This window comes from Lagopus muta, chromosome 4 (genome assembly GCF_023343835.1).
Source record: "Lagopus muta isolate bLagMut1 chromosome 4, bLagMut1 primary, whole genome shotgun sequence".
NCBI lineage: Eukaryota > Metazoa > Chordata > Aves > Galliformes > Phasianidae > Lagopus > Lagopus muta.
The window spans coordinates 42,722,215-42,748,537 of NC_064436.1; positions in this window are offsets into that span (position 1 = coordinate 42,722,215).

The following is a 26,323-nucleotide window of genomic DNA, read 5'->3' on the forward strand; positions in this document are numbered from 1 at the left end:
TGAGTATCGAGAAAGTAAATAAGAGAACCTGTTGCTCCTGGATAGGGTTTCAGTTTAACATTAAAACCAATAAGAACAATACTATTTTAGATTTTATTTTATTTTATTTTCATGTGAGCTATATCAATGCCATTTACAACGTAACTCTGGGGTTCTGGTGAACTAGTTCACCTCAATGTCTTCAGATGGATTCAATACTGCAAACAGAAAGCAAATTGCTTGCTCACTTTAAATTGTGATCTGATGTTTCCTCTTTTTGTCTCACCTGGCTCATCACAGTATGCCTTAGGTCTAGCAGGCTAGAAACTCATCATATAAATTTTCAGATAAGTTGAATGCTGATAAAAGAGAGTTTTGGCAGTGTTCATGAAAAACTTGGCTTCTCTAACATGCTTGATCGCCCTGTAAACTCTTTCTTAACAATTACAGCTAAGAAATGCAATACATCTGTATAATGTTAGTGTATAAGCAGAACTGATCAATTAGTCTGTCCTAATGTTAGCTTTCCAGTGACAAAGAAGGTCATGAAATAAGTTATCTGTCCAGTGCTAACCTTTTGTTGTGCCCCTCATGAGACAAAGTTGTGTTCTGGCATTCGTACTGCCTTAGAAGGGCTTGATTGTTTTTGTCTTTGATACTAACATTTCTGTGCGGAGTTCTTCAGAGGCAAAAAGTCTTTATCCCAAACTCTCATGCAAAAGTAAGTTTTGTCAAAATTGTTTACATTCAGAAACAAAAAATAAATAAATAAAAAGGAGGAGATGGGGGAGAAGTAAATAATGGTTCTGCTGGTACTTAAGAGGGATAATACATCATATATCACATATCATATAAGGCTGGAGGTAGTCTACATTGCTTAGAAGTGTGTATCTAGAACACTCACTGGTACATTCTGAAATTATTCTTCTGGCATGGGATAACTACAGCAGAGCTAAATTTAAGTGCATAATATCGGGAAATCATCTAAATATGCTTTAGATTTTCAATTCAAATCAGATATGTGCCAATCAAGGAGTGAATAATTACTGTCTAAATCACTGAATGAGACTCATTAGATCCCAGACATTGTATATAATAATATGCTTAGATATTGTAACAAAAATGCATCAAATTGGATTTGATATATTCTAACTGGAAAACAGTTAATAAAGCAGTTTGCTCAGATAGTCTCAACAGGGTACATAAAACAGTATATAAAACTTTTCTCTTTGAGAGATGAAGGTGAAGAAAATCCAGTTCCATAGGATGACAGCACAGTGCTGCAGTTTATTTACTCTGTAATTCCAGTAACAATTTCTTTCTTTTCTACATCAGTCTGCTTTGGCATACATTGTTTTTCTGGATAATGTTTAACATCAAGTGAAGCAGCAGAACTAGTTAAATGCAAAATGTTACTTGACTGTAACTACATTAAAACCCTGGTGCAAACTAGCAGTAAAATCCTACTTATTCTCTTCTTCGGAATAAATATAAGTAATATCTATTGATAAGAATGCAACTACTCCAAAATATTATTTTTCTTTTCCTCCCAATAATGTTAGAGAGACTGCACGTGAAATAATACTTTAAATAATTACACTTCAAGAATGAAAATGGAAAATAAAAAAGCATTTCAGTGAAGGAACAGAGACCAAACACAAGGGCTAACAGGAAGCACAAGTAGGTAAAATTCAGTCTGTACTGAGGTGGGCAAAGAAAAAAGGCAAAAGTGCAAAGTACTGTTTTTTAATGTTATTTTGCTCAGATATACTCAGGACACTGACTCACTTTTCAAAATCTTTTATTGGCCAATATTCTTCTAATCATGGTGGACAGAATTGCAGAAACACAGTATGGTTTTCAGTTTGTACATGTCTGTCATGTTTCCACTTCAGATTTAACACTTTCACAACTATTAATCCTCAGCTGAACTCACATTTGTCATATTTAATGAGATTCAATTTAGTATTCATCATATGCATGTACAAATTACAGGGCTTGCTTCTAAGGAAAGCTTTGGGTTTTTGGTTTTCTTTTGTTGTTCTTGTTGTTGCTGTTTTTTTGGTTGGTTGTTGTTTTGATTTAGTTTGGTTTTTAATCTAAAAAGAAAAAAATCTGAAATGGAGATCAGCCAGAATAGACACAAAAGCACTTCTAAATAATGTGGGTTCGATTATCACCTGATTAGACACAGAGCCTGCATTTTTCTGATTTAGTGACATTTATTTTAATTAAGTTGTGTGGAGTGAGTGAGTATGTCTGTGTGATTAGTCTTAAATAGATTCGTAAGTAACAATCCAGGAATGCTTGCTGGTCTTTGTTTCCACTATTTAATAGAAAACAACTAAACTAGCCCCCACTCACCACTTTTCATTTTTGATAAATCAGTATTTGATTCAGTTAGATTGGCACATAAGAATACAGCATAAATATGTAATCCTTATCTTAGTAACCTGGCAAACTTCTGAAATAACTAAAGAAGGTCAACAGTTCTTTGAGTAACTGGTATACAGGAGCCACATTAAAAATAGACAACACAGAAAAATTGACTATATTTCTCTTCAAGCTTTTAGATTTAAGCTTTCTTTCAGAGGCATCAATTAAGTGAACTGATTAGGGCTCAAGACAGAGTAACTGCAAAGAGGAACATTCATTTATTACAAATTAAATTTAGAACAGGTGAAATCAAGATCACAGTCTTGTTTAGTAGACCTAGAAAAACATCTACCCTGATTAACCTAAGATTAGGTTGGAGTGCCCCATACATAAAGCTATTCCCACCAGTCTTCAGTCTTCAGCAAAAAACTTCAGCTGAAGGAGATAGCTCAATAGAAGAATTGTTAAGACTCAGAAGAAAACTGTGCAAAAGCAGAAAGAAAAATTTTCCTTCCAAATTCAATCATGTTTGTTAGCAGCTCCCAACCCAACAGCACAATAGAGTTGAGGCTGCCTCAGCTCCATCATGCGCAACAGCATACAGCCAACCATGCAGGACAGCACAGATAGGAACACCCAACACTCACACAAGCACAAACAACTCCAGTGGCCTCATCCTGTTACTTTCTCTGTGCACACAGGATGAAAGCTAATTAGTGGAAAATACATACAATAATACCTACAGTATGGATCCCTTCAGCAGCTTTTCCCTTTCTTTTCCCTTCATATGTTTCTTCCTACTCACAGCACCCTGATCCACCCATTTTTCCCACCTAGAATGTGTTTTGTAACGTCTTCTAAATTTCAAGATGTTTTTCCCCTGCAAGCCACAGTGAGCTGTGCATTTCTACACACTGTCATTCTTCTCAGTGCAAAAGGTGATATAGAGAGCGGTTTTAATGATTAAACCCAGGGGGTGAGGATTCCCCAGGACATCACCACGAGAGATGGGAGTTCTATTATTGGAGTTTTCCTATCTGTCCTTACACTTCTGTGCTCTGCTGTACACCTAGTGATGAGCCTTTAATCTGGTTACCTTATATAATTTACATCAAATGGTCAAAATATGAAAAAGTAAATGTGCCGAAGAGTTTTGTTGATTGCACAAATGTAGGGGGCATTATTAATATATCTAAATACTATGCAGGACAACCTAGGTCATATTCTGTATTCAATTATTTTAAAAGTAATGGAATAAGTTATAAAGATTGCTGGCAGCAAGGGTGATCATGTCCACTGTAAACTGGGATTCTTTCATAACTGGATATTCAAAGTCTATTTGTTATACATTTTTAGGTGTTGATTTTCACCCATAAGATGAAACTCCATAGAACAATACAAAGAATTAAGACATGCTATGAACAGTACCAACTATGTTCAAAGGTAGTCCCTTCCAATATGTAATGCCTTATGCTTCAAAGGCATTAAAACAGAATTAAATTGGTCCATTATATCTGAACAGCTTCATGGCATGTGATTGATGAACAAAACATTTAAATGAAATGTATGCTATGAAATAATGGAATCATTAATAATTGTAGTTCATTAGAAACAATTAGTTGTAGCGAAAAAGTTCATCTTGAAGTTTGACACCATCAGTTCACAAAATAAAATAAGAATGTAGCTTAATTTCTTTACAATAGAACTTAAATAAAACTACATAACTATTTTTACTTATCCTGGCCAAAAAAAAAAAAAATCTATACTTCATGCTGATATGGACTTGTGTTCACAAAGTGAAGCCAAGAAAACTGACAAAGGAACCTGACATGACAATGAGATATGTCAAGCCGGCATTCCCTTTATTACTGTGTGGGGGAACGCTCCCACTGAACATGCTCAATGAAGAGAGAAATGAATACATATTTAAAGGTATAGCATATACATATTCATTACATTCCAAGGACATGGGCAGAAATAACATCTCCTGTGGTTGTGGGATGCATTCTCGCAGTAAATTTCTAAACTTTTAAGGGGGGGTAAACCAAACCTGCTCCCACTGAAGTTACGTTGAGCTGAGGCATCTGTTTTGCCATCTTATCTTCAACAATAAGACATCCGTTCAACTTTCTTATCTTCACTTGACACCAAGTTTTGCAGCCTCTGCATTCTGTTCTTGAGCTTACACTTATGCAAACCTCCGCCCTTCAGCTTATATTGCTCAAGTTATGTGAAAGGCTGTTCTCACAATACGGAAAAGCTGTTCTTATGATTCAAGGAAAATACACTACTGAAAAATTCTACTAATTACTTTTAATGTATAGTAGCATATGTACAGAAATCTTTGTAAGCCATATTCTTTCTTTTTTGGTTTAGTATCATTATGAGAAATATTTAATCATATATTTATGTGGCAAAATAAAGTTTCACTGCTACTTTAATATGAAGTTCATAAATGGATCTCATACAACTAATTCTACTAAAAAAATGTCCAGAGATTATCTCCCAGTATTGAAGAAGTACAATAGCAAAGCTGAAAAATTATGGTGTTTGTGGATACAAGATAAATCTATTCATATAATCTTCTCTAGCCTTGTTTAACCTTTTTTTTTTTCTTTTTGGTGTTATATTCTTAATTCTTCCATGTATACCTTAATAATTTAAAGGTGATTCCTAAAATAAATTTATTTTTCATTAAAATATGCAAAAATATATTATTGCCTTTGTTCTTATATTTCGATCTTTCCGTCAGTTCCCTCTGACACCTAGTAAACATGCAATACTGGTGAAACTTTTAAGATATTACTTATTTCAGGATACTACATTACCAACTGTTTTTACTTTTCATGGGAATTCACTGGTTATATTTTGTCACTGTATAATCTTCTATTTCTGACAATATCATCATCAAACTCATTTTTTTGAGTAAATAATTTGAACAGAAAACATTGATGGTATTTCAAGTTTTAACGGTGCAAGGCCTGAAAACCACCAGTGATTCTTAAACCATGGTTTGTAAGGGCATGATAAATGGCTTATATATACTCAAAGTACATGTTGTCATTGACACCATAACATTTATAAACTGTTGAGAGTGGTGACAGAAAGAAATTGCGAAGGATTAGGAGGCAGGCAATCACAATTTCAGTAGGGAACTTTTTACCCTATCAATCACTCTTTAAGATGAATTATTATGAAATGTGATTACCAGCCCAATGAAAAAAAAGTCAGGTTCACCCTTTCTCGAAATACATGACGTCTAGATTTTGAAAACTTGAGCAAATAGTTATGTAGTGTCTCTCCTAGCCTGTGCACCAGAGTAGAAAGAAAGAAACATGAAATTCACTGTAATTGAATCGTATTCAGTGAATGGAAGAAAATTGCTGGAAGGCTCTGTAGAAACATAATGTTTGCTTTTCATACAGACAAGCGGGAAAAGTGGAAGTAAGGGCACATCAGCACGTCTGGGAGAGTGTACAGCCTGAGGCAATGAAATGTTTCAAGCTTTCCTTGGTTCTTACCAATCACTTCCTGACACTTAGGAAATTCCATTCTCCTTCCTAATTTTTATCAAATCCAGGACATTATTTTTATTTATTTTATTCATTACTCTAGCACAGAGCACACAAATACGTGAAATTCCTTCAAACAGTAAGAAAGAAATATTTGCTTATGTACATTTATAACATTTCCAAAATTACTATAGCCTATTCAGTCACTTATTACAGTTGTTTATTTTCTGGACATACTCTTACATGCTGTAGTGGCTGTCTGAACTATATTATGTGTCAAGATGACAACTGTTAGAAAGACGTAAGTGAAATGTACAAAATACTTGAAATGCACTAAAAATGCTAAAATATTACTGTGAAGAGGAAAAATCAAACAAGATTTAGCCTTGAGAAGCAGCAAAACTTCACACAGCTTCACTGGTCAAAAGTACTTCATAGATTTTAAAATCTCATGATATATGTGAGTCCAATGTATGTGCCTTAGGTGATTAGATTAATAGAATTAAACATCTGCATCCATCTTAGAAACAGCCCTGAAAGCAGAAATGTGTAGTCCCATATTTCAGTTCACGGTCATCTATAAAACTCATTACATGCATCTTGGAAATAATAGGGGCAGGGCAGAGGAGGCCTCAGGGATGAGGGAGAGGTTTCGAAACAGACAATCCATGACTGAAATGATAGCAGTTTGTATTTTCACTGATACATGATAACGTTCATTTTTCCAAAGCATTTAGAATATCTTAATAAGGACAAAATACCAGTTGTATCCTATTCAGACTCACACACAAGAGAAACTAGTAAAAGATGGTATGCTGCATTTCAGCTCTCTCTTTCCATCTTATGCAGGCACATTTAAAGATATTCCAACCTGAGTTCACTGTAATGCTAGTGAGCCAAGAGAACTGCAAAACTGTAATTTAATACAAACATGAATGGTATGTTTTCACCTTCATTTCTTCACTTAAATAACCAATCTGATATTTAATTATCTATTCACAACCAGAGTCCTCATTAGAGATGAGCAGAGCTATTCACATTTCTGTTGGACTTCAGTGAACACATCTCTCACTGCTTACAAGTTTATTGCCATTAGCCCAGTAGGTTTGTTCTTCACCCCAAGACTTAGCTCAACCATTATGCTCCAGAAAAAGGAAAGTTCTGAGAACGCTAGTACCAATACTACTCTACTTCTTCTGAGAGCCCACTGTTTTTTTCTCTCCTTCTGAATAAACTATTAAAAGACAAAATAGAAAACTGTAGCAGATCCAACCAATAGTGAATTGCTTAGGCACTTTTACAAAAAGAGTGTTACTGGAAGAACAGAGGAGCTTTGGAAAATAATGATGAAGCAATTTAAGATAATAGGATGCTAATTAAAGGGGAATTATAGTGGAGATTTCATAATACTTATTATACTGATGTGAATGCTGATGGCATCCAGATTGAAACAAGGAACTGAGGAATTACAAGCAATTAGGATTCAGATTCTGCCACTCTCCAAGAGCGGCAAGCTTCTCTGTGAGCAGGTAATACTAAGGATGAGTATCAGAGACAAACCCTAGATAAGTCTCAGTGTGATTGCTCTGCCACTATCATAGCAATAAATAATTAGGACTAAATTATACAGCGACCACTCTCAGTAGGAGTCTTAAATGTATGACTTAAGTGTAGGGCCACAGTATGAATGGATATTTCTATAGTCTAACTCCTGAACATACCCTAAATTGCACAATACACTTGACAGTCGTGGCAACATTTGCAGTACCCTACAAAGGTTGGCTCCTCTAAAGGTCAAATTATATAATCAAAATTAACATGAAATGGACTACGTTAATACACTTAAAAGAGCAATTTCAATGCAGAACTGTCAAATTAGCAAAAGATAATAAATGATAAATATGGAAATATTTGCTTGTGTTTAAATATCTGCTAGTTTTTTTAAATGATTTCTTTGAACAGTTTTTTTGTTTTCTTTTTTACTGACCTACAGAAAACTCAAAAAGCTTCAATGAGAGCAAGTATGATTTAGCTCTCATTTGGAATGTATAAAAGGAGAGCATTAAAAAGTTAGATGGATGTTTTAGTCTACTTAAACGGGCTGGGGATTGAGAGTACAAAACTCAGTGTTGTGACTAGATTATATATCTGAAAAAAAAACTGAGGGTCTGAAATTGAAGGTAACAAGTTTGTTGACACAATTTCAAGTCTCTGTAACATATATCCACAGTAATGGAAATATTGCCAAATAAAATACTTAATAAAAGATGTCAGTATACACTAGAAACAAGAAAAACTCTTATTCTTTGTTACTTAAAATATACTGATTTGTCTTGCTCCTGAAAAACCATATGAACTGTTGAAATTATTTACCTGCATCTTTGCACATTTTTAAAATATGATCTTCTTGGCCCACACTTATCTGTTAAATGGTACCTGGTACATTAGGATAGGACACCAATGGCCAAGTACTGGGATAAGGAGAAACTGACCCTGGACATGGAATGCATGTTACAAATCATCTAATTACCTTACCCCAGAGGCATTTTCACTAGTGAGATTCTACTTAATTCCATGCTTGCAGGGTGGGATGCAGCTGTGTACACCTGCAAACGCAAAGATGTCTTTTGCTTCCCAAAGGGGATTTTGAATAGAAGAACACAGAAAATACTAAGCAATCTGTATAATCAGTCTGTTATTTCCTGAGAGGCTGAGACAAAAAAGCCAAGGTAATATTTTAATTCAGTTCTGACTCATTCTATTCTTAGATTCTAATATTCTCTCTTCTTGAAAGTGCTCACGTGTGAAGCACTTTGAATTTAGAACACTACCTCCCACTCTCTTCTTCCTTGTTCTGGTATCTAAGGATCGTTTGCAAAGAAATATCACTACCTAAATGTCTTTTTGAAGGTCCTGACCTTAGCTTACCTTAAAATGAACACAACTCGTCATTTCAGGAATGTGCTCCTGCTTGTACCCATAAGAAAGGCTACTTCAGAAAGACAAGAGGCTGTCTCTATCCCTCTGATTTACCTCACTGTGTTGCCTATTTAAATGAACTCTGTGTCACTGCTATATTGTATGCAATGCAATATATAAGAGAACACAAGCGTCTGACAGCTCTGTGGTGGAATAGGAGACAGCGGCACAGCATGATAAAGATCAGCCAGGCAGATGGAGACAGAGGACTCCAAGATGAATGTTTCAGAAGTCTAAGGAGTGCAGATAGGTGTCCTGATGCCTGGAACCACATTACACAAAGAAGATAGTAAAAAAGATTTAAGGTCCACATAAAAAGGAAGAGGAAGGGCATCTTCAAGTGCATACAGGGAAAGAGATTTAAAATAGACTTGATTAGGATCAGTGATAAAATCTTGGAGATGAACAGAAGAAAAAGAAAACAAAAACAAAAGCCTATTCTTCTAACTAGATTTAGGCAGATAAGTGTCATCTGCAATACAGTCATGGGAGCATCACATAGGGATGTGCCTTTGGGATGTTATTACACAACTGCCCCAGTATGAGAAGGAAGTGTAGAAAGAAATACTTCTGTTAAAGCATAACAAGGAATAGGAAAACGGTGAAATTCTTGTGGAGGCAACAGAATTTCTCCAATGACCTGAAAATTTAAAAAGAACCATACAAAAGTTGAAAAAAGATTACAGGTCAGAACATAAATGTAAAGGACAGCTCAAACAGCTCAAACCCTTTAGGACATGATCAGAAAGACACAGAAACATAAAAGGAAATAAGACAAGGTTCTCTAAATGCATAAAGACAAAACAGAGGCTTAGTGCTCAACCATAACAGAGAAAATGTTAAGGACTCAAAAAAAGATTGAAAATTTCAATAGTATCTGTGCTTTAGTCCTAATGGAAGGGAAGAAACAGACAAAATTACACAATTGTAAAAGCTTCCTGGATTCAAATAGTTAATACATTTAATTCTATCCAAGAAACAAGGGTGAGGATTAGGGGAAAATAAGAGGAAATCACATAAAGTCTTAAAATAATATAACTAATACCTCCCTCTGTAACTTATAATTTTGATCAGACCATAATGTCTCACTAGCCATAATTATCCTTTAAAATTTGCCTGGGAATTATCCTTTAAATTATCCTTTCCAAAAATATGCCTGGGAATGCAAACTTAACATTGTTATGATATAGTTAGCCTAGCTCCTATTCCTTAAACATTCTCATAAACACACATAGTTCATTTCCTCAACTTATTTTTGGAATTTGAAAATACCTAGAACCTTGCATGATTACAAATTTTGTAATTTCCTAAGAGTCATTCTTGTCATATTAGTTTGATTTTTCCAACGACTTGCCTCTGTGGACAAAAGAATGTACTGGTGCTTCATCAGATTGAATACTTTGGCATGAAGCTGTAACCAAACCCAAAGATAAAGATATAACTTGTTTGGAAGATGTGATTCATGAGTAAAGAAAAACATAGTTTAGGCAGCATAGACATGTGGAAAATATATATAATCAGATATATTTAAAAAAAAAAAAAAAAGTTAAAAAAAAAAGTCTTTTAGTGAGCCAAGATCAGAACAGAGGAAAATTAAGTCCCATTTATATTATTGAAAATATATTTTTAAAGATTAAGAACCTTTTTTAAAAAATTGTTCTGCTATTTCTCATGTGGCCAAGGAATCTTAGGCAAAAGCACTAAAATTTGCTATGAATTTACTTGAAACTACATATTTGCAGGGAAAAATGGTAGGAAGGGGGAAGACTTCATTGCTATCGGCTGCAGTGACACAGCTGGGACACAACAGTTTCCATCCCTGACTTTCACCAAAGTCATGACTAAGACCAAGAGACTCTATGTAACTGTACATCCTGCTTCACACCATTTAATATCTTGTTCTGATGGCTTTTAATTTACTAATTTAAAGTATTTGATATAGTGCTACTGTGTTTACTGTAATGCCTGAAGCAGCAGTATGACTGACAGGCCTTATGGTTATGCGAGATAAGATTAGATTAAATTGATAAATTTATCAATATCTTATGGTATGAGATAATGTAGTTGAAATCGATCCTTAAGTGCTTTCTTTTAAAACAAACAAACGGACAAAAATAAAAGAAAAAACAGATCGTTTAAATCTCAGGTATGCTTGTTTTTTTAGGTAAGATTAGGACTGATGCCTTTTTCTTAGCATAGCTTTCAAGGTGACCTCAAGAGTAACTATCACAATATCTATCATCTGCTTTTATTCAGCCATTTTACTCAGGCTAACATTTCTCTGGGCAATTAAAGCATTATTTCACAAAGATATCCTTAAGCCCATCAGAAATCCCCCTATACTACATTATCAGACAATGATTTATTTTTCTCACAATTCTTTCTACAAACAGATAAAAAAAAGAGAATAATAATTTAAAACTGTATTTTTGTATTGGATTAAGTTATCACTTATAGTTAAAAATAATTAAAATCAAGTTTGGAAATGATAGGGCAAGTTTATGTGAGGAACTTTGCCATTTTGTCTGGAATAAGTATCGCAATTGATTATCTTCACCATGTGGCAGTTTGTAGAGGTGAATCTTTATGAAAAAGTCCTCTGAAACCCCATATTTATATCTGGGCCTGTTAGGTAGCAACTCAACAATCTCTGTTCAGTGAGGGTTACCAGCTGATTATTGAGTTGTATTATTCTGCAGTCCAGCAACATGCAACCAGTGAAAATACAGTAATACCTTAGGTACTGACCTTCCTTTACCTCCAAACACCTCCAGTTCAGTGTGTCAACAGTTGAACAGAGAGCTGATATTCTGTTTCTCAAAGGGAGGCGTTATAGTGCTCTTCTGAATTACATGGCAGAAAAGAAATGTTTATCTCTTGAAGACCATTAGATCCTTAGAGCTGAGACCTTTAAAAGTCATCTAGTCCAACTCCCTTGAAATGAACAGGGATGTCTACAGCTAAATCATGTTGCCCAGGGCCTGATCCAGCCTCACTTGAAAGTCATCCACTACACTGTTCCAGTGCCTCACCACCCTCACTATAGAAGACTTTTTCCTTATACTTAATCTAAATCTACCCTCTTCAAGCTTGAAATCATTTCCCCTTGTTATATCACAACAGATCCTGCTAAAGACCCTGTCCCTTTCTTTACTATATCTCCCCTTTAGATTTTTAGATATAAGCATGTTTACTTTTCCAGTAGTATGGCATTGTTGCATGTCAGAACCAACGACAGTAATGTCTGGCACAGAGAGTACCAGATATAGTCAGAAATCAGTACTGCAGGAGGCAATGATTAGTTTAACACAGCGACAGTAGAAAAAGGATACCTATCATCTTTTAACAGAGTAGGGTTGGTTGGGGCCCCGGGCAGTCTGATCTAGTGGTTGGCAAACCTATCCATGGCAAAGGGGTTGGAACTAGATGATCTTTAAGGTCTCTTCCAATCCAAGCCATTCTATGAGAATATGATACTTAAAATCATTACAAAATAGAGGAACATAAAATGAAATAAATAACATAAATTGTATTGTTTTTCAAGCCCTATGTTCATTCCAATAGCATGATTTTTATACTTAATCTTTGGCAGCACATTAAATTCATAACATACAAATGCTCAGAATAAAACTTTTTGTCACAGATCAAGTTTCATACTCCAAGTCCTTAGATTTTAACTAGCAAGACAGTCAGTTTGCAAGGTAGAGTCTAGGTCATTACTGCCTATTGCCTATGGTTCTGCATCAATGAGTATCTTGCAGGCATTAATAGACACTTTCTGATATCAATACGAGTATGGAACATGGTGCAATCTTGGCATCACTCAAGTCAGCTGTAAACTCCCAGGAGTTTGCCTTGACAAAAACACAAGCTTCTCCAGAGCTGCACTTTCTTGCAGTAAATTTTGGAATTAGCTAAGGTCAGTGTGAGTCAGCAATAGATTTTAAGAGCTCTAAGATTTAGGAATTAATGAACAGCATTAAAAGATTCATTTTTTTTAATCAAGTGCTCACGTTTAGAACTTAAAAAAAAAAGTGAAGATTAAGACTTGAACAACAAAAAAAAAACCAACCAAATTTGTGTAGTCCCTCAAAGACGGGTGGGGACCAAAAAGGACTTAATGGAACCAAATATAGAAAACGGTGAAGTTGGATTTTCCATAAAATGTTCATAAAAGTATTTTTCAGAAAAGTAAGTAGAACTTACTCACAGTTAGAGAGAACATGTTGCATCAAGGAAAACAATACAAGAACAATGCTCTGAAAATGTGTGTTTGTATACATAATATTCTGCAAGGTTACTGTGACCTTAAGTTGTCAAATCCCATGAATTTGCCTTGTAAATTTGAATTATCACTCATTTCCCTCCTTCACTTGCTTCCTAGATTACTTAGGTTTCCCTCTCTGTTTAATTTGCTTGTTGGATCAGATCCTCCCTTTAGCAAATTAATTATGCAGTTAATGTCAGGTTACCTTCACATAAGCTAGGATGCTATTCTAGTTCTACAAATGAGCAATTAGAAAATGAGCTTTCCTGTATCAGAAAGAGGACTCTAAGGCTTTTAAAAATCATAGAAAATTAAAAAAGGAACTACACCGTTAAACGAACTTAGACAGAAAAAATAACACATCCTATTCCTATCCCATCTTAAGTTAACAAGCCAGTCTAATCAGCAGCAGTATTTTATCTTACTTGTATGTATGCTATCATCTGTCTCTCAAGTTATCATTATCTCCAATGATGTTAAAGTTCCATAAATAATAAATACTTGGTTTTATTTCCAAATCTGAAGGGAAACTTAAACTAGAATTCCATAAGCTAATGAGGGACTTACTGTACATGCCCCCCCCCCCCCAAAAAAAATTTTTTTTTTAAATGTATGTTTAAGAGACTTGCAAAAATAGTATTAAATGTTTTTGTTAAAAGATGTTTGGAACTCAGTTTGGATGGCAGATTTATCAATCTCTTAGTTGTGCAAAAGTCTTACCAGCTCTAGTATAAAGTTTTGGGAACTTTGCATCAGAACAATAAATCACTGAAATTGAGAGAAACTTCCACATCCATTGGCACAGAAATAAATCAGACGAATTCTCTCCAACATCTAGTCAACAAGCATAACAGAAAACACAACTAGCAGGAACATTAGGAGATTACCTACTTCATTTCTTTCCTCAAGCCAAAATCAAGTGTGTCTCATCCATGCTTGACAGATACTGTCTAACATCCGGCTATGGTGCTTCCACAGCCTCCCAGAGCAATACAGTCCTTAAAGACAGAAAGTCTTCTGAGGTAATTGAGTCTAAATCTGCCTTGCTTTAATTTATTTCTTGTCACACACATTTCAGATATGGAAAGCAGTTTATCCTTTTCCTCTGTGCTACAATCTGTTATATATTCGAAAACTCTTATCATGTTTAACACAATTTGAGCTTTTTCAACACAGCAAGTTTTTTACTGCAAAGAAGAGAAAAGGAAATTTGAACTGGAATTGGGATCTGTTTTCATGAACAGAAAGCTGTGTTACCCTGTCACAATGAATATGGAGTGCCCTGTTGAAACAACAATATAATATTTATGTTTAGCTTCAATGTGCTTATGCAAATTTTATGATGTGGGGAAGGATATAGCTTGCATTTTGGAATGTACATCAAAGTTGGACAAATTTCCTAGAGACTTATGTAACCTCAATCTCTGGAGGAACATCTCTACACAAATGAAATTATTCATAGGTAACTGACTTCTCTGTTGCTGCTCATGCATGTTCATCTCTTCATTTAATTTAGGAAAGTATGAGTCAGGGGCCTAGATAACTTCTAGAAAATGCCTAGGCCCCTAGAAATTATCTAGAAAATTACATTTATTTATTTAACATAAGAACACATCTTAACAGGAGTTCACTGCACTTAGATAATAGCATAACTTGTTGTCTTTCGATGGGAAAAGAAAAATGTTCTCTGAGATACATGAGTGAGAAATAATTTAAAAGGAAATAAAAATAGCACAGCCAAGTGCTGGATGTTCATCTATTCAATTCAAGGCCGTGATACATTCTTGACTAATTGCTATGTAGAACTGTAAATCAGCTCTTTTCAAGGTCAGTGGAATAATCCAAAGAAATACCTTAAATACTAAAGAGCTCTCCTGAACTTGGAGAATCAAAATTATTTATTATAATTATAAAAATATTTATTATTTATTTAGAGAGACCTCACTGTGGCCTTCCAGTACTTGAAAGGAGAATATAAACAGGAGGGGGAACAGCTGTTTATGAGGGTGGATAGTGATAGGACAATGGGGAATGGTTTTAAACAGAGACAGGGGAGGTTTAGGTTAGATATTAGGAGGAATTTTTTCACTCAGAGGGTATTGAAACACTGGAGCAGATTGTCCAAGGAGGTTGTGGATGCCCCATCCCTGAAGACATTCCAGGCCAGGCTGGATGTGGCTCTGAGCAGCCTGATCTAGTGCATATAGCAGAGGATTTGAAAACTAGATGATCACTGTGGTCCTTCTCAACCCAGGCCATTCTATGATTCTATAATTCTATGTCTAAAAAAAATAATAAAAAAAATAATAAAATCTATGTATTTCTATATAGAAAAAAATATGGAGAGAAAAAATATAAAAAATATTCTATGTTTTTTTTTTTTAATATTCTATTCTATGATTTAAAAAATAATTATAGGAAGTCCCATAAGGAAGGTGATATTGCTGGATCCTTTTTATAAGGTAAAGACAAGAAGAAGAAAACTAGACTGAAAGTGGATTTTCCTGTTTCCTTATTTTGACCATGCTTTTCAGAAAGCTACTTTTGTATTGCTTGTGCACAAACAATGCTTCGGCAAATCTTCTTTCAGCTATTTCTCTGCTGGTGGGAGACTAAGCCAGTTTCTTTATCAAACAGACAAGTAAATTCAGAACAATCTGTTCCAAAACTTCTTTCTGTATGAAGCAGAACAATCATTTACTATTAGTAACGTAATATCTAATATCTGCCACTCTGCACATTTCAAGTTCTGCATTACAAGGTAGAAAAACAGACTGTCATTCAGGCTCAGGACAGCTTATATTTGAACCAAAAACATATTACTGTAGGTGATCAAGTTTTGTTATAAATCTTTGCATGTGTTTTGGAATGTGTATTACATGAGTGATGGTTACAAATGGGAAGAGGATAACTTAACTGAATGTTTATCCAGTCTGCGGGTGGTATTCAAGCACTGTGATTTTTCATAGAAAACCCTACTCAGTATTATTTTGTTTAACTTATTCATACAAAATGTATTCACAAAGAACAATGTTGGCAACAGCAACTTTTCCAAATATACAATTTAATGGGTGTTCCTAGCTCAGAGTTACCCTAGACAATTCTAGAAATAGTTCACAACAATAAGTAGGAAGAAACTTTCAGTCTAGTAAGATCTCCTTTTGAACATGTTTTACAGTCACAGGATTGAGGTAAAACTGGCAATGCTTTCTGAAACAATTTTAGTACATTTGCACTACGAAGAGATATTTCAAAACAAATAAAATATTTTGCTTTTTCCTGACAGCAAACATACATTTGTCAATCTGAAAGTACTGTCTCCTATTTGTTTCACAACAAACACAAAGAGTACAATAACACTGTTTGAAACAGCAAATTCTAAGCTACAAAATAATCTTTTTCAACATAGTCACCACCAGTAGCTACATATTTTCACCAGCAATGAAAAAGAGCCTGCATACTGCACTTGTAAAAATCTGCATGGCCGGAGTGTGGCTCGTCTTTCACATGACCATCACCACTGCTGAAACACACCATCCAACACTTCACAGTGCTCACATCCACTATTTGGTTTCCATAAACATTCAGCAAGCATCAGTGAATGTCAATGGGTGCAATTTTTTCTGCATTTTTTTCTGCACACCTTTGCGTCCTCTGCACTTCCATGTCAGACACCATTCTGGCAGATTGCCTCTCTGCTGCCAACTGTCACAAGGCAAGAAAATTTAATGGAATATTGGTGGGCCTTTACCGTCCTGCCATTAACATGTAACTATGACATCATCCAATATAATAAAATATGAGGCGTTACTTTTGGAGCTACCCTCATGTTTTAGTGGCCTACTCTTGTTATTGGTGGTTCTTGTAATTATTCATACATTGTTTTATACTGCCACTGAGTATTAAGTTTGTTTTACAAGATTAATGTTTGTATGCTAAATTTAATATATTCCTTTGTAGGAATATAGCTAAAAAGGAATATAAATTCTAAGTCTTTTATTAATAAGAAATCTAAGAAAGCATTCATCTGCAAGTAAATGTATCTTTTTTCAGTTGTTTTATCCTACATATTTTTCTTTCAAACACATCTTTTTCCATTGAGCAAGTTGTAATAGAATCTAGCAGTCTCTATACGTTACTAGGCTTCTGGATGGCAACTGTATATAGCACTGTTTATGATCAGCTAGGATATTGCACAGACTGAAAAATGTAACACCAGGCTGATGAAATGTTCCCCTTTTGTATTTTATAGTGAAAGCTGGCAGAAACATTTCCTAATTTAGAATGTTTTTGTTTGACTCCATAATTTGACATTCTCTGAAGAATAATCTGTGTTTCAAATGCTGTAAGATTTACGTATAGAAGTTACTTCTGCTAACAAAGAAGGGTGGTCCAGTCTTACTTCTTTTATGGAAATCTAAACAATTTTAAACTTGAAGAGCTTAAAGAGAGTTGAGGACTTAAGGTTTTCCTAGTTTGAGGAGCAACAAAAAGTAAACACTTCAGTTACTGTTTTGGATGACACTGTGAAGAACACAATTCTTGTAAGTATGTTCTATGGTAGCCTCAGAATTTCCTCCTCAGCTCTTATGCATAAGTCCTTACAGTTCTAAGATATAACTGAAAGAGCACGTGGACAGAGGGATTGCACAATATGTAGTGTATAAAGAAAAACAGCAAAAATGTTGAAGAATGGAGGGAATAAAGTAAGCAGAAAATTTCATGTAAAGAACAAAGAATGGTCTAAACTGGAAAACAGAATGAGCATCAAGATGCTGATGAGATTGTTTCTCTAATTTATAATCAGCACTACACAGAGTTAAATGAACATGATTGTGTCCTTTGTTAATAATTAGGACAGGAAATGAAACTGCTTATTTGCACCAGGCCATATCTCTCAGAGACAGGGCTGAGAGGTGATGGGTTTGGCCAAAAAGCGCAGTGTAGCGATATATTAGTTAATCACTAGCTGACTCTTTTTTGTCTTAATGAGAACAGAAAGCATGGGTGACACTCATTCCTGCAAAAAACATTTGCTTTTTCATGCCTCCATTCCCCCTTTGTCTTTCAGGATAGAAACAATTTCAAATACTTTTTCCTATAATACTTTGCATGTCCAGAATTCAATCTAATTCACTCAACGTTTCCCTAAACCACTATAATTTAATAATAAAAACAAGTAAATGTTAAGAGACTTCAGAAGTTTAACCTAACTTAACTTCTAAAATTAAGAAAGTCCTGGGCTCAAAAAGTAAGAACAAGATTCTTAAGATCAATACATTGACATTCATACAATCACAGAATCAGGAAAACACTTCCAAGATCATTCAGTCCAGCCATCCACCTGCCACAAATATTTCCCCACTAAACCATGTCCCTTAGTACAACATCTAAATTTTTTTTTCAACATCTACAGAGACAGTGACTCAATCACCTCCCTAGGCAGCCCATTCCAGCTCCTGAACACTCCTTCAGAGAAGAAGTGTTTCCTAACATATATATAAAATAATGGGTCTGATATTTAAAGACAGATGTAAAGAAGGCATTTAGAACCTCAGCCATTTCCTTGTCCTCTGTGGTCATGTTTCCCATCATATCCATTCTCCCTAGCCTTCCTCATTAGAACATTCTGTTTAATATAATTAATTCTCAGAATCTAGTTCTAAAAACATCTAGTCAAGATAGCCTAACAGTAAAAATCAGGCAACAGAAGCTTTCAAATATCAAAGATTTACCTCCCCCCCCCCCCCCCCCCCAAAAAAAAAATCTATAAACCAATCAAGATAAATCAAATATAGGTATATACTGAACATCACATTCATTTGTCTGTGTCAAAATCCTTTCAGATGCAATTAGCTGTTTACAGGTCAACTGTAAAATGTTGAAGCAGGTGGAGAAAAAAAAAGTCACACTACCATTACAGACAAAGTTTTAAAAACAATATACTAAATAGACTGCTATTACTAACACTGTGGTTCAATTCGTAGACACCATATGATGCAAAAGTTGACTGTTTGCTTTAAGTACTTACAGGTTCTGGCAATTATAAACACCTACTAACTTTTATCTTCTTTAAACTGCTCAGATACCTTGATATACCTACTGCCATTCTCAAGATGGATGCACCATTTTTAGAATCTATCATTCCTTACTGTCTTCGCAGATGAACATTTAACTAGTACTAAAAAAACATCTCTCAATATTAATAATGAACCTGTAACCCAGATTCATTAATGCTACATTACAAGAAAACTTATAACAATATTTTCTTAAGATTTTTCTATATTCATCATTTATGGCAGACCTTAAAATTTATGAATTCGCTTTGATTGTAACTGTCCATCCAACACAGTATCTTTATTTCACTGTATCACATCATGCATACTGATCATTATTTATTAGCAAACTAATAGGTTGGTAATTACACTTCCTCAAAGTCACACTGTGCATCTCAGTGAATCTTGTAGGTTTTGCTTTTTCTAGAGAAAAAGCAGAGCATCCATGTAGTTATCTCCATAGGATCAAAGATTAGTACCACATTCTGTTCAAGCAGGGCCACCCAGAGCATGCTGCTCATGTCCAGATGGCTTCTGAAGGTCTTCAAGGAGTGAGACAAATTCTCTGGGCAACTTGTTATTCTTTTCGCTATTTTATCACTAACTTGTGCAATTGTGAACGATATCCTTAAAATGCATAACTGCTTACAGTTCTGGCTTTAAAATGTGTAATTTAACAATTATTTGAAGGTGTGTTGAGTTTTGGTTTGTGGGTTTAAGCTTGGCTTATTTTCATCAGCAAGCTATTGTAAATAGTTTCAATTTTTTTTTTTTTTTTTTATATTTTTCTGGGTAGAAACAGCTTTAGCAAACCATATGAAGGAGAAAGGTTTTTTTCATTTTCTCCTATCTGGGGGAGAAAAAAGGAACAGAGAAAAAATGCAGTGAAAATACAAATTTTGGCTGAGCTCAAGAAAATAAAATTATAAAATTATAAGCAGTGGAAAAGGTTCTCAGAGATTTATCATGTAGTTTCTTGTCTGTATATAGGAATGAGAAAATACATTCCTTAACCAAACTTTTAAAGAAAGGGAAGAAAGAAACATCTAAAGATAGAGAACCTGATGATTGCCTGAAAATTACAGTTCAGAAGCGGTAACTCTTTTTTTTTAAATAAGCATAACCAAACTATTTGAAAAGATGTTGAAGACTCCATAAGTAAAGAAATAGCTCCAGGGGAAAAAAAAAAAAAAAGGATAGAGGAAATCAAAACAAGTGGTTTGAAGATTACTAGAACGCTTCCTGTATAGTATTTAAGTCAATTTTGTTTTTTACAGAAAAGAATGCTGTTAAACAGATACAAGAGATTAAGCAGACATATTTTAACAGAGCTTCTCATATCCTATTGTTTTGCAAATAATGAAACAGACCACACTGTTTACAATTCTATGAATCTGACATTTGATTAAGAAATCAAGTCTAAAAACAGAAAATATAATCTTGTCTCTTTCCAGCTATGTTGAAAGCTTGAAGAGCCCTATAAACTGAAGAAAAATTCTATACTGATACATAAGGAGCAGGTATTCTCCCTGTCCATTTTGATAAATATGTTTATCAGCTATGCTTTTCTCCTCCAGTAGGACTCAGTTACTTATGGCATTTCCTTTTTCATTGCTGGAATATTCTTAATGTTTCATGAACACTGAAGCAAAGTTCCCCATATGGAATAGGGGAATCATTCCTGCATTTGCGTTTGTTAGGACTGGAAATGCCATTTCAAGTATGTGTTACAACATTTACAGCACAATCAAGATTTATTAAAACTACTCCACAGAGCACCATTGTAAAGAATTTATGAACTGTAAAACTGCTATAAAGGTCACTTGAGATGCAAAAGTTTAATTTGGAGTATCATGTTATGGTGTAGTACTGCTAAACTTAATGCTTGTTTAAACAAATGGCTTGAGGATATTTGTTTCAGAAAGTGGGGATTATTAACTTTAGTAAAACAACTTTATTTTATCTATTTCTTTCCTGCTTTGTTTTTTTAAAAGGTAGTTCACCTTATGTTTACTAATCCTTTATTTTATTTCTATGAATATAAACCTAAGAAATACAAGAAAAAAATATTTTTAGGGTTTTTTTTAATAGTGTTTAATAGCATCATGCATTATTTTATTGTTTGTCTCTCTTTCAAGGTTTAATGTTCCAGTTCGTGTCATTTATTTTCTTTCATCACCAGCTGTAAATATTTAGAAAACAACTTTTATCTGGAAAAAGAATGAAAAATGTCATAAATACTTAGGAAGGTCTCAGAAATTGAAGTTAGAAGACAAGTTGTTATTTGCAGATAACAAGCTAGAAAGGCATATGATACAAACTCTATAACTCATGACTGAATTAGTGATCACATCACATGGGTCAATCTTTGTGCACATACAGACCTCAAATTAACTGTACATAGCGAGAAGTTTAGGATTCAGACCTAACTTCAATCTTCCAAACCTTAGAGACATTCCTTGCTAATATGCTGAAAGGAATGCCTTTAAACTATCAGGAAGCTGCACATGCCAAAAACCTGCAAATCTGTAAATGTTAAACATTTATTATTTGCCAGCAATAATAGCTTCCTGTTAAAATTGGCAAGATTAATTTCTTTCTCTCAGCATTTTATTGAGGATTTAGAAAGTTAACAGAGGGAAGCTGTAATGGGTATCCTAACAAATATCTAGATTTGGTCCCTAGATAGGCAGTGCTATTAAAAGATTTCATGAACTGACTTAAAAATACATATTATTTACAGGTCAATAACATCAGATCATGTATTTAAAGATCTTTTAGAAAACAAGCTTCTGTATTATTATTCTTTATTCTAGGTCACGGGAAAAATGAGGTGGGTGGAGAGAAAGAATGAAGAATAGGCTTGTTGTACTGGTTGGAAGAGGATATGAAGGGACACTGGCTGTAAGATTTACAGTGACTTCTAGTATTCATATAGGCTCATGGCCAGTTTTGTTCATCAACATTTAACTAAAGCAAGTTCAGTCATGCAAATGCCCATGAGGAAGGCAGCTATTAGAATATTTATTCCAGATAAATAAATGCAGAAGACTCTGGGGAGATCCCCTTGCAGCTTTTGCATACTTTAAAGGAGCTTTTGATCAGGAGGGAGACTGGACAGTTAGCAACAGGACAAGGGGAAAGGATTTAAACTAAAAGAAGGTAAATTTAGGTTAGATGTTAGGCAGTAATTCTTTACTCAGATGGTGATGAGGCACTAGAACAGAATGCCCAGAGAAGTTGTGGATTCCCAGCTCCTGGAACCATTCAAGGCCAGGTTGGATGGAGCCCTGGGCAGCCTGATCTACAGGGTGGCAACTCTGCCCATGGCAGGAAGAGCTGGAAGCAGACAACCTTTCAATGTCCTTTCCAAACCAAACCATTGTATTTATTCTAGGATAAAGAAAGGGTTCAAAACTGATCAAAATATTGTTAATTTTAGAGACAGAAAAAACAGCAACATGTGTTACCTACCATGTGTTATCTACCAATACGAAAGCTCTATTATTAGAGTGCTTACTCTATCTTTCACTGCAACAAATTGCCCATGGTTCTTGATGTATTTCTTCAAGTTTTAAATTAACAAACCAGCTGTAGAAGCTGTCACTGAAGAATGTTTCTGTGTATTCATTTTCAGCATGAGATAGCGTTCACCCTGTAGATTCAGCAGTCTGCATAGTTTAGGTCTTCTTCTTATTATGGGTACTGCATTCAGAATAAGCATATTTACTATAAAAAAGAGGGGCTGTTTTTTTTTTTTATTATTATTATTTTTGTTTTTTTTAAAACCTTTACACAGCATGTACAAATAAAGAAGCGTGTACTGCCATGAAATATTTAATCAGAGCCATAGGAAAAAGTAATTTCCTGAGATCCATGTGCATGTATTTCCAAATATATTCTGCCAACCCTTTGATAAAACTTTCATTTAAATGCCAAGTTTTCCAAGAAAGCAATTTAGGTTTTTGAATAGTGTTGCATATTTCAGGGGGAAAACCAACTTTGTATTTACTTATTAACTTACATTCTACATAGCAGGATTATATTTTTTGACTCAAAGACCTCATGCATACACCTCTGTGTATCAAAAATATTGTTGTACTCATCAACACAATGAAAAATATGCCTTCAGGATACACATATGAGTTTTCTTGTGATGTTTGTTCTTCATGACTACTCAAGTATCCTTGCCAAAAACAGCAATCTATGCAAGTTGCTATGACAGAAATACCTCCTATTTAGTTCCATGGAAATTACAATAGACACAGTGAGTACAACACTGACAGAGCAAATTCTCAGCTACTAAATACTCTTTTTCAACATAGTCACCACCACTAGCTATGCATTTTTGCCAGCAGCGAACAAAAGTTTGAAAGACATGCTCATAACAAGCTGCATGGCTGTCCATATCATGGCCAGTCATTCATTTGGAACATGGCTGTTCCAAATGCTGAAACACACCACACCACTGTGTCCACATCCACATTTTGGTCTCCAGAAAACTTAGGAAAACATCAGTGAGTGCTATTTTTTCCACATGGAAGTTTTAGTTTCACACCACTGTTCATATGCACTTCCATGTCAAATGCCATTTTTTCAGACTTCCCCTCTGCTGCCATGTGCCACATAGCTAGAAAATGTAAGGGAATGTTAGTGCAAAGATTCAGCATCTATAGCCATACCATCACCATCTGCCTCAGACATCATGGGCTAATATAATAATAATAATAAAGGAGGCATTACTTTCAGAGTAGCTCTCATAGCTGATGCATGTTATTAATCAACTCAGCAAATGCTGTCTTTTCTTTGTGGAACACGTATCACTGCAACAGAGCCAGCCCATTATCATCTAAGCAAGATCAGAGGATGTATATATCTATTAATCAGTGTTATAGCCCACTTTAAATCAATTCCATGTCTAGTGCCTGCACTGTAAAGTCAAGAGCATACACAACAAATAGCAAACCTAAAAGAGATGCATAAGAATTGCAACAGTAACAGTAGAAAAGAAAATAAGGTACTAAATACCTTGCAGATACAGAAAGTTTTTCCATGTGAAATTTTGCATCAACATCTATAGAATCAAATATTGATGGGGATTTTTGGCAGGAAAACAAAATCAGATTCAAGTAATCATTAAAGAATTATGTAATTTTTCTCGTGTTTTTGGGTAAAATAAATGAACTTTTCACATATTTGTTTCTGACATTTCTTCATAGGAGTGTTGTATATGTTTACAAATGCACAGTCTTCAGCTACACGTGCTCCATAAAATCCAAGACATATTCTCATATTTTCCATACTCTGCTGTCATAAATATTTAGTCATTGGAAAGATGGTAACTAAGTATAGAACACACAGTAGATTGTTCTCCTCCACAAGTACCAGGAAAGATCAATGTATACTTGTGCATTTTATATTGTTGTATAAAGATAATTTTTTAAATAATTTAACATGGGTTCCTTTTATGATAAAAAATGCCTCTTTTTGGTGTTTGACCCAAGCAAATACAAGGAATCTATTTAGTTAATTTGTATATGAATTAGAGCACAAGAAAGTGATTTACCCTCACACAATGATCTTCTTAACATCACAACTATTAATTACAAGATATTTGTCTGTGTTTCTGTGGGTGCGTACAGCTTAATATTCATATTAAATGCATGTAAGCAAATATTTTCAAAGAAAAGCAAGAGATGGAATGTAGGTAATTTGAAAAACTTTCGTTCAATAACAATTTTAAATTTTGGCTTTAAAAATAATCGAAAAAGCATAAAAACTCAAATAGAATAGAAACATATACTGTTTCAGACCCCACACTCTGAAGACAGAAGCATTGTTATTTGGAAACTACAGCAAATCTCTTTACAGAAAATGGCTGGAAGGTAAATTAATGTTGATGTCAAAACTATATATTGGGAGGGCCTCTGGCTGTTCTGATGCAGCTTAATAAGTGTCTTAGCTGCTAGGTTTTTTAATTTGTTATGTCTTCAATTCAGGAACAAAACATAAGTTCATTTCTCTGCATGTATGTATGTAAGGACAAGTAAGGGCAAGGAATTGAAAACTGAAACATTTAAAGTATTCTTCAGTTTGTATCCTTTATAGCCAAGCTACAGCAACCATACGTACGGCATTCTGTAACTATGCATGCAGATCCAGCACACACTAATAAAATAAGTACAGTTAACAAAGAGATATCCTTACTTTAATATGAGAATAAGTTCTAAATTTCCATGTTTTTGAAATAGCTACTTATCCAGACAGCAGGCTGAGCATCCAGTCCTCTCACAATTTCCCACTTGGAAATTTATCATGTTACTGGCTTCTACCCCTGATGTCCACAGTCAGGATTTCATTTTAAAATAGTTTCTTCTTTCACAGTCCATGCAATCCCATTTCTACTTATTTTCCTTCATTTTTATTTGTGACAGAAAAAAGCAGCTTGAGAAACAAATGTTTCTCTGAAAAAATAAATCAATCTCAAATATTTTTCCTTTTTTTTTTTTTTTTTTTTTTTTTACTTCAAGGTTTTTGTTAAGATAAAATATCCAATAATTCTCTCAAGAGCAGAAATAAAGAGACATATTTTCTGAAAAGCCAGTTCTAGCAAATACAGGAACACAGTCACTCCGCACAAATCTTAAGTATTAATACTGATATCCCCAGAATACCATACAATTTTGCCACATAGCTGAAAGTCAGCTTTTAGAGAAATAAGACTCCCATTGACATCCATAGAGTTTTGCTTAGGGTTGTAATGCAGGTTCAGACTCTAAATCACAGTGTAGCTGTCAGACTAAGCCAGAAACACTGCCAGCGCATCATTTCTTGTTCTCTGTATTTCAAAAACAGTGAGTGTCACCCACACACAGTTTAACAATTTTATTTAAACAAATATATATGTAACTGGTTGACACAACTACGTATTTCCATCTCTAGAATTAAGTAGCATTAGATGTAAATTTGATAACGTTCAAAGAGTTTCCTTAATCACTTTATTTTCTTTTGTAGATACTTTTTGTAGCTTTTCCAGCTAAAATAGAGCAAGAAGTTTATTTCAAAAGTCATATACTGACATTGTCTTTAAATATCCTTATAGAGTTTAAATACTAAAAATCCCCAAGCTTTATTTCTGTTCTTTCTTCACAAAA